We start from the raw sequence: 10,345 nt of genomic DNA on the forward strand, positions 1-10,345 counted from the left end.
TGAGTGCACTACAGAGAGAACATGTAGGATCTAAAGCGCGTTAATATAGGTTTTAAAAAAGGGGTTATGATTCACATATTACATCTTAGCAAAACAAAGACATTCTAGGACTTTTAGATATTTCTGTTGCCTGAAAACCGAACAACAGATGTGATTCTGTTGTTCAATGTGCAGGTATATTTAGTCCTTTTTATCTCAAAGGAAATGGAAGCATAAAATGTTTTTTGCATAGATGGGTTTTAATGCCAAGTGAACCTCCATTAGCTTTATCAGTAGCAGCAACAGATGAACTAACAAAAAATAGAAAAAAACTACTTCAATTTTTCTTTTTCTCCAAATTTTTTCCCCACTTAAAGTTTGGAGCCAACTAAACTCCTGTGCGTGATGCATAATGATGAATGTCACCCCTACCCCCTCTTGTTAGGAATGGAAGCATTGATATTTAAATCTGGACAAGTTGGAAGGCTGCAAAGTGCAAGAACTCAAACTGAGACTCTCAAGAAAGAATGAACTGAAGTTACTGCAACACAAATGAATGAAAGAAGGATTTTTTTTAAATATATTTGCAGAAGCTGAAAAACTCTGCATTCATTTTTTTAATCACAGTAATATGAGCCCACTTTGTATAGTTCTTGCACAATGAAAAAGCAGGTAGAAAACTGACAGATTAAAGCAGCAGTTGGAAAAGATCATGGTAATAACATGTAAGGCAGCTTTCACCCAGTAGGCTGACTTTGAAATCTGAAACACCCAAAAATACTGTGATTTGATTGTACAAACCCAATGTTGAATAAATAAATAAATAAAAAAATAACAGTAAATGAAAGCCAGTCCCTTGTGTTTATGATGAGCTAAAGTAAAAGTGAATCTTATTGGGATGCTGCACCTTCTCTGAATTCTGATGCCATCACTGATCTGAGCGTGGCATGAAGCAGGACTAATTGGGATGAGATATTGACTCTCCCGTGGAGCCAAAAACATGTCCTCGAAGCTCAATTTGGTCAATTAGCAGTCATTCTTCAGAGATACTGCTCTTGACAACAGTGGAAGCCATTTGCCTTTTTGTTTTCTCAAAATGCCATTCTTCTTGGCCAAGTCGCAGCTGTATCCATATTTTATAACATCCTAGTTAAATTAAATTTGTGGGCAAAGACGATTTCTTTTTTTTTTTTTTCTAGACAGAAGGGGAGCGTAGCACTGTTTTGTGGGAAATATATTAAAGGGCAAATTGATATTCCTACATTAATAAAAAGAAAGAAGCAGCATGTGTGAGACTCTCACATGAGCAGAGCACTATTGGCTTTGTAATAAGCAACATCTCACTATTTGATAAATAATCCAGAAGAAAACTCTGCATCCCAACACCGCTATGAATGTTTTATGTGGTGTGCCGCAGAGGTTCCTTCTCCTGCTGAATACCAGACAAACCTGGTGGATTCCGAGTGTTTCTTTCTTTCAGCCCATACGTCTTCTCTACCTGCCGTTCATTCCTCCTCAAGTACAGCCTCAACTCATCTTTCTCTCTGGAAAACAGAGAGATCAATGTTTGTATGCATCATTTTTCCTCCTCTGCATGCCAACAGGTCGCTCTGCACCCACACACTAACTACACAGTCGTCTTTGTTTGGTTCTCCCCCCCCTGCAGCCGGCTAGCTAATGAAGCATGGGTTTGTTTCTTTCTAAACCATGTGTCTCCAGTGGAGAGGAAGGAGGTCTCTCGACTGCCCCCCTAAAGAAAAATTATGCACTAAAGTATTACTCTGCAAGCAACACAACTGTTTATCTGGGGAGTTTCTGGAGAATCAATTTTTCTACTTGAGTTGTGCTCAGATTAAACATTAGTTTATCAGTGTTTCTGCCCAAAATAAAATGCTTTTTAAAAAATGTTTGGAAAACATAATTTTTCCCCCATACGTTAATAAAAAGAACTTTTTAAGGCTGCATGCTCACATCATTTACGCTTCAGCCCATAAGGTTTTGGTTCAAAGCACTGAGTGCACATTTCATCCCAACTTTTTACATCATGAAACACACCTCCATCCTAAATCTTTGTATTTCTGCATTAATCTAACGAGTGCAAAAACCCTGTTGACAAATTAAGCAACTTTTAAATCTCGGCATCACGCGTGACAGTTCAGCAGCTATTACAAATAAATGATGTGCCAATTATCCTTGACTCTACTCCGGTAGAACCCCATTCAACCCACACTCACACAATATAGGTCAATGGCTCATTTTCCTGTCTATTTATGCAAGGTAATGGCTTACTAAAGCTTTCTTGATGTTGTGAGCATACTTGAAACCTTTACTGCAAATATTGTAACATTTGAATTTCTGACAAATTCTTCTGGGAGACCATGTGGATTTAAAACAAAAAAATTACAATTTGGGGGGAAATCACGTTATCGCCAGATGAAGATGGACACTTTAAATAGACTCTCCTGTTAGACGTGCACAAAACAAGAGAAGTCAACGACGCGATAACAGCCTTGGAAGGAAAGGTGGTTGAGGTGAAGCGAGATGTTTCAGCGCGCACTAAACGCGTAAAAGAAGCAGAGGACAGAGTGGCGGGAGTGGAGGAGGAAATTGAGAAGGTGCAGGCAGGATTGGCCTCCAACACAAAACAGCTGACAGACGCTGTTCTGGAGACACAACATTTATTCAGTGTTAGCGCTCTTAGCGGTTTAAACCTCTTCCAGCAGGGACGTACTGCCTACCTTCACCCACGAAGTTCTGATTGCAGTGGCCTGCACAAGCTGAAACCACCACCAGATTGCTCCAGGTCAGCCTGAAGCCTTAGATGTCCTGTGGGATGTACTTTCCACAGTCTGCACCAGCCTTCATTGACTTCTCTCATTCAGTTCCTTTTTACAAACACATCCTGGAGGCATTTTCGGTTTTATGAGTGCAAAACACTGCAACATCTCTCTTCTCCACGGCAAAACTGGAAACAGAGAAATAAAACCAACATCCATTTAAGATGGTGATGCAGGTTTTTTTTTGTTTTGTTTTTTAATTGTAAAGTTAAAATCCTATCCATGTGTTTTAACTTACATATTCTCTGTAAGCTTCTGTCACAGTGCTGTTGTAAAAAAATATTTAAACAAATAAAAAAACTCTGCAATCAAGATCCAGCTCTGCTCTGTCTCTGGACATCCATATTGCCCCCTGGGAGCATACATTTTCCACCCATGTGTGCCCATAATAGTGAGCAAGGCAGTGACAGCATCAAAGGCGGGACGAGGTAACTCTGACGCTGGAGGCAGAAAGACGACATCACGACTACGATGCTTGTCTGTTTATGGCTCATATTTGCTTAATATTACAGACTAACACTCCTTCATCTATCATTTAAAGCAAAGCTGCAGGTGAGCAGACCGTGGAATCATGAACCTGAGCTTGTTTTGAAGAAGAAAACTGGAGACACACTCTGAAACTTGAGCAGACTAACTTCACATCCCTGTGCTGTACTGCAGGGAAACCTATATTTTTTCTTTACTTTTTGTTTTTCTTTAGTGTCTTTGATGTGTTTGATCAAGCAAGGCATGCAGGCGGACGAGTGGACTCAAAATAGCGTTATTTACTGTTTGAAAGATTGATTTTTATGAAGGTGTTTATGAGCCTTGTTAACTTTATAAAAAAAAATCAATAGAAATGCTAAATAAAGGATATTTGCTGCTCTATCTCTGTTTTCTTTTATGCAGCACTAAAAGAGACCTCCATGTTCTTATAAGACACCAGATTGTATGTGGTTCTGATGGTTGATGTAGGTGTTAAATTTACAACATCTCAGTTACAACATCTCATGTAAGAAAAATGTCTTTGGGTTACTTTGCCTTCATTAAAAAACATAATATAGTCCTGAAACAAGTAAAATAGTTATAAGAAAAATATTTTACGCCAAATAATATTACAATACAATTCGTGAAATGATTAAAAGAGCAAGCTTTATATGTGTGTATATCTACATCTATATATCTACATCTATATATATATATATATATATATATATATATATATATATATATATATATATATATATATACACGATACGTGTGTGTGCAGTTCTATTTGTCTAATACTTAGAAATTTATATATAGTATTAACTGCTAAATTAAAAAAAAGAGATATATTTTACCCCCCCCACTCTCCTTTTTTATTTTTTACATGTATATTCTTTGTGTATTTGTTAGAATAAATGTAAACAGGCACGCATCAGGTACACTTTCCAGTGTTCCAATTCCAATCCAGTGTTTTGGTAAAAGAGTTGTGATGTGTGAACAGGAATGACAAAAACGGGCTGTGTTTTTTCCCCCCAGGGTCGCACAACTCAGCTCGACCTTTGAGGTGGTAAAGTTATTGTAAGTACTGGAGAAGGTTCTGTTGAAGTGGAATGACCATAATAAACTAAGATCTGAATATGTAATGTCAGAATATCCACAAGGCAAGAGGATGCTTTGGTCCAAACATTAACTGGTGTTCTTGAATTCAAAGCATTTAAAATACAAACATATTTTTTTCTAACCTTATATGCCATATCCAGACTCTGTGGGCTATCTAGGATTCAAAGAAATACAGTGGTGCACAAAATTGTTGGTACCCCTCAGTTAAAGAAAGAAAGTCCACAATGCTCACGGAAATGACTTGAAACGTTCAAAAGTAACAATAAATTAAAATGTATTGAAAATTAAATAATCAAAATCAGCCATTACTTTTGAGTTGTTGATTAATATAATTATTTAAAAAAAAAAAAAAAAACTAATGTGAAATAAGGGCTGGACAAAAATGATGGTACCTCCATAAAAGACTGAGAACTAATTGTCCAGGGGGTCATGATGAACTCAGGTATGTCCTTTAATTGACATCACAGCTGTTTTCAAACCCATAATCAGTCAGTCTGCCTATTTAAAGGGAGACAAATAGTCAGGTTGCTGTTTGGTGAAAAGGTGTGAACCACACTGAACATGGACAACAGAAAGCGAAGGAGAGAATTGTCCCAGGACATTAGAAACAAAATTATAGACAAACATGGTAAAGGTAAAGGCTATAAAACCATCTCTAAGCAGCTTGAAGTTCCTGTGACGACAGTGGCACATATTTTCAGAAGTTTAAGACCCACGGGACAGTAGCCAACCTCCCTGGACGTGGCCGTAAGAGGAAAATTGATGACAAATTGAGGAGATGGACAGTTGGAACTGTATCCAAAGAGCCCATACAACCTCCATGGGAGACGACCAAGGAGGACACCACCACTGTTGAAAGGAAATCATAAAAAGCGAGACTGGAATTTGCAAAAATGCATGTTGACAAGCCACAAAGCTTCTGGGAAAATATCCTTTGGACAATGAGACAAAACTGGAGCTTTTTGGTTAGGCACATCAGCTCTATGTTTGTAGTCTCAAAAATGAAGCATATGCAACCCTCTTTTTGCTCCTACTGCTCCACAGGCGGGGCTGTCCACTGTGGTAGAGGGGAAATCTTTACTCAGGTTGGGTGAAGGCTTGGGTCAAATTTTACCTATCAAGGTTTATACTTATGGAGTCCTATACTGTTCATAATTAAATAAATAAATATGACCTCATGCAAATACACAACCAATAAATCTCTCATAAATATATAAAAAGATCATGAAATTGTGAAAAACCTGCACACTGATTTTAAATTAGCCATTATATTATTCAATATATTTCATTTTGGCTTTAAAAACCTGTTCATTATTTTAAAACAGCATTTTAAAATATTTATTTTTAATCATGTGGAATATTATTATAATTCTGTCTTTTTTCAGAAGCTCGTATTTCAAAATCAATATTTTCCAAAGTAGCTTTGTTTTTATTTCATGTTGCTGTTTTTCACAATGGCTTATTTATTTCATGAAGAGCTTTATCAGGAGAATGGGTCTGTCAATGAAAGTGGGCGGGATCTAAACGCTCATTGGCTCATCCATGGAAATCGACTCTTATTCCTCGATACCCGCTCAGCGGTGTGCCAGTCAGAGAGATTACATGTTTCAGCGATATCCGCGCGGCTTTGCTGACATTAGAGATCAAATAGAGACAAACAATCTGTCTGCTGCAACAAACATCTACAACTCTGTTTTTGTAGTTTGAGGGTTTGTGTGGACCAAACCACAGAGGAGCTCCGGTCGTCCACGTCTCGAAGTCCCCGGTTGAAACACTCCTCATTCTTACGCCATTGAGACAATGATTATAATCAGGTCCTCTCATTTTATTTTTCCCTCTCAGGGAAAATGTTGAACCTTTCCTGCGATGACGTTTCTGACATCTTAACACTCTCCATGTGCATTGTGCATCCATGCATTGTTACTGAGATAAGCACAAGCAACCGCTCCATGTGGCTATCAGGCTAAAAACATTAGCTGGTAGCCCTTCCCACATGCGGCATGGTGCATTCATGGAAACTCCAGTTCATAGAAGCTTAATAGAACTCCAACAACCACTCAACCTAACTTAGGCCACTACTAGATGTTCATGAGAAGATGAAAATTGCTGAACCGACCAGAAAATCACCCAAATTATGCACACTTTCCCAAAGCCACTTTTTTCCGCAAATTTAGAACCAAAACTGCCCAATTTCTGGTAACACTGTGGATGTGTTGAGGTGCATACTCCCCCTAGTGTTGAGGAGTGTGCATTGCGCCGTCACGTTTGGTGAAGCATCTTCGATCGATGTAGTTAGGGTGCTGCTGCTCATGTCTGAGTAAAGGAGTAGCCGATCACAAAAGTGTCTCCGCCTTGTCTAGTTTGATTGACAGACAGACCCATTCTCCTGAAAAAGCTCTTCATGAAATAAATAAGCCATTGTGAAAAACAGCAACATGAAATAAAAACAAAGCTACTTTGGAAAATATTTAATTTTGAAATCCAAGGTTCTGAAAAAAGACTGAATTATAATAATATTCAACATGTTTAAAAATGAATATTTTAAAATCCTGTTTTAAAATAATGAACATGTTTTTAAAGCAAAATGAAATATATTGAATAATACAATGGCTAATTTAAAATCAGTGTGCAGGTTTTTCACAATTTCATGATCTTTTTAAATATTTATGAGAGATTTTTTGGTTGATTGTGTATTTGCATGAGGTCATATTTATTTATTTAAATATTTATTTATTTAATTATGAACAGTATAGGACTCCATATATACTATCCACCCCAAGAATTTCACACGACACGCACTGACAATGATAACAAATGTATTAAAAACACAGAATTATACCCAACAATTTAAAAAAAAACATTAAGGCATAAATCGCATGGATTCTGGAATTCTGTCAATTTACAGATTTTTTTGCCACTTTAGTAAACTTTAATAAATGAATAAATAAATACTAATAAAAACCCACAGAGATATCAGGGAAAATTGTAATTTGGAGCTCCAAAAACATGTAAAAAAAAAAACCTCAAATGAGTGCACTCAACAGTTTGGCTGTATGGGGATGATGGGATGGGACCAACGCTCTTTTCGCTCTTTTCTTTTCTTTTTATTATTAGAAATTTAAATAAAACAGTTAAAAAAAATATTTTTTCTTTTCACAGTGTAACCCTGCCTACCTGGATAACCCTAGGTGGGAGGTCAACTAAGCTCGCAATGTGAACTTCTTTCTTTATACTCAAGGTTTGTACAGGAGGAATGCGGTAGTAGATACTAATTACCCTTCCGACCCACAATAACACACTTGACACAGATCAAATTGTAGAAAGGAAAAATAATCTATATTCAGATTTTTTTCAAGTTATTCAGTACACATCCTTTCATGGAAATAAAATGTTGACATCAACATATAAATTGAGAACAAAAATTAAATTATGGGTGTGGTGTAAAAAAAAACAAGATACAATGAAAGAACCGAAAAATCAATCAATCACAACATAGAATAATATTAGGGAGCCGGTTTAGCTCGTGCTGGTTTGCGGCGCCTTCCGTCCGTGAAACCAGGGTTCGACTCCGGGCTGCTCCCTGTTCCCTTCTCTACCTCTGTGCCGGTTCCAAGCCCGGCTTGAGAAGGTTGCGTCAGGAAGGGCAGCCGGCGTAAAACATTGCCAAATTTACCATGCGACTTGTTCGCTGTGGCGACCCCGGATGGGAGAAGCCGAAAGTGGAAGACAACATAGAATAATATTCAGTATTTCTTAATAAATCACCGTTGGATCCAACAACACCTTAAATGGTAACTGAAAACCAATACCCTTTATGGAGTAAAGTCCTTAAATTCTGAGATCTCAGAAGAAAAAAACAGAAAAAACTGAAAAAGACTCCAGTAATGGAGGTGGGGGGAAAAAAGAAGTGCACTTAGAAAAATTGAAAAAAAATAATACTTGCACGTCCTGAGACGGGAAATGAAGCTTTACCACTCCTTTGGTTTCGAAGCTGTAAGTCTGGGAAAATCAGGTAAGCTTGAGTTCAGGTGGAGCCACAGCAAAAGCGTGAATTCCGCGTAGATCCGGAGGAATTCGGTCCACTCATTGAAGCACGTGTCCACTCCTTGAAGCACGTGGAAAAAACCAGCCTACACATATGTGTAAGGTAGTTAGCCAACTCAAGTTTTTCTTCTTGCTGTATCCTCAAAAATAATATCTTGCACATTCCTACTCCTCAACATTAACAATGCAATTGTGCTTTTTTTTAAATAGAAATTCTCATTAAAGTAAACACAGAACATAAAATAAACATTTCTCTTCTTGGCTCCGTGTACGCACGCTAGCTTGTAAGCTTGCTAACTCGGCCAGCTTATTCAACATCAACTGAAAGCAACTTTAAACTCACCAAGATATATTTTCATTCAAACACACTCTGTCTTGAATCCTTAAAACGATTTTCCAGTGTCTGGATCACTGCAAAGCTGCATTTGATTTTTTTCAAGAAGCACGATGTCTCGTCATCTAGCAGTGTCGTCGCAGATCAAAGAAAAACAATGAAAAGAAACTTCCTCCTTCCTTGACACTCTAGGAAACGTCTCTCAAAAAGGGTGTCTCCCCCTAGTGTCTGAGTAAAGGTACTGTACATAAGATGTATGATTGAACATCTAAACTTAATCAGGGTTACAACCGCATAGCAACAACATACAATGGTCTTTTACATTTATTAACTGCATAAACCAGGTTATAATTGACAATGTGACTGAAGATAAAACAACCGACAAATTCTTATAAAAAGTAATAAAAGTTAACCCGACTGGTTTTATGTAATCTTGTCCACGCGGCAATTCAGTTTAGCATGCTAACACAGCGATTTGAATAGCTGCAATAACTCACCAGGATATCCGTTGTACGAAGTATAAAAAAAAATGTTCAGTGCAGTTTCAACAAAGCACAGCTCCAGCATAAATCAAAAAGCTTTCTAGGTTTTTCTTTCTTTAAACTCCAATATCAATTTGGTTATTCACTCCTACGTTCCGTTTCCTTCTCTGTGACTCTGCACACACGGCGTTGCAAAAGAACGCAATCACACAAAGATCTCAGTAGGAGTAAGATGATCACTCTGAAATAAAATCCATACGCCAAAAATGCACTTCCAACAAAGATGGTGGCCAGTAAAGATGACCGCTCTTAGTTAACAATATTTTTTAACATTAATTTTATTAGGGAAAACAAACAAAAGAACCAACAACATTAGGCTACCTCCAAGTACTATATAAACCTCAGAGTGGGGTCACACTACCTGGGTTACACATACAACGAAACATGGAGGAGGCTCAGTTCTGTTTTGGGGCTGCTTTGCTGCATCTGGCACAGGGTGTCTTGAAGTTGTGCAAGATAAAATGAAATCTCAAGATTATCAAGGTATTCTGGATAGAAATGTGATGCCTAGGGTCAGAAAGCTTGGTCTCAGTCGCAGGTCATGGGTCTTCCAACGGGACAACGATCCAAAACACACAGCCAAAAACACCCAAGAATGGCTAAGAGAAAAGCGTTGGACTATTCTGAAGTGGCCTTCTATGAGCCCAGATCTGAATCCCATTGAACATCTGTGGAAGGAGCTGAGACATGCCATTTGAAGAAGACACCCGTCAAACCTGAGACAACTGGAGCAGTTTGCTCATGAGGAGCGGGCCAAAATACCTGTCGACAGGTGTAGAAGGCTCATTGACAAATACAGAAACCGTTCAATTGCAGTGATTGCCTCAAAATATTGTGCAACAAAATATTAATTCATGGGTACCATCATTTTTGTCCAGCCCTAATTCATTAGTTTTTTCAACAACTTCAAAGTAATGGCTGATTTTGATTTTTTAATTTTCAATAAATTTTAATCTATTGTTACTTTTGAACGTTTCTATTCATTTCAGTGAGCATTGTGGACTTTCTCTCTTTAACTGAGC

The 10,345-nt window shown here is 37.8% G+C and overlaps 1 long non-coding RNA gene across 2 annotated transcripts; it reads right to left on the reverse strand.

The window, feature by feature from the left end:
• Positions 1-989: 989 nt before the first annotated feature.
• LOC110016516 (uncharacterized) lies at positions 990-10,007 on the reverse strand. Of its 2 annotated transcripts, XR_013647760.1 has the most exons (4): positions 8,791-10,007; positions 7,446-8,533; positions 2,718-2,944; positions 990-1,523 (listed from the first exon to the last, which is right to left on the reverse strand). It is a non-coding gene; the product is annotated as an uncharacterized LOC110016516 (long non-coding RNA). The 2 variants fall into 2 exon arrangements; XR_002291832.2 differs by having other exon boundaries at positions 7,446-10,007.
• Positions 10,008-10,345: the final 338 nt, after the last annotated feature.

Source organism: Oryzias latipes, chromosome 15 (assembly GCF_053564925.1).
Source record: "Oryzias latipes strain Hd-rR chromosome 15, Olatipes_Hd-rR_3.1".
NCBI classification, from domain to species: domain Eukaryota; kingdom Metazoa; phylum Chordata; class Actinopteri; order Beloniformes; family Adrianichthyidae; genus Oryzias; species Oryzias latipes.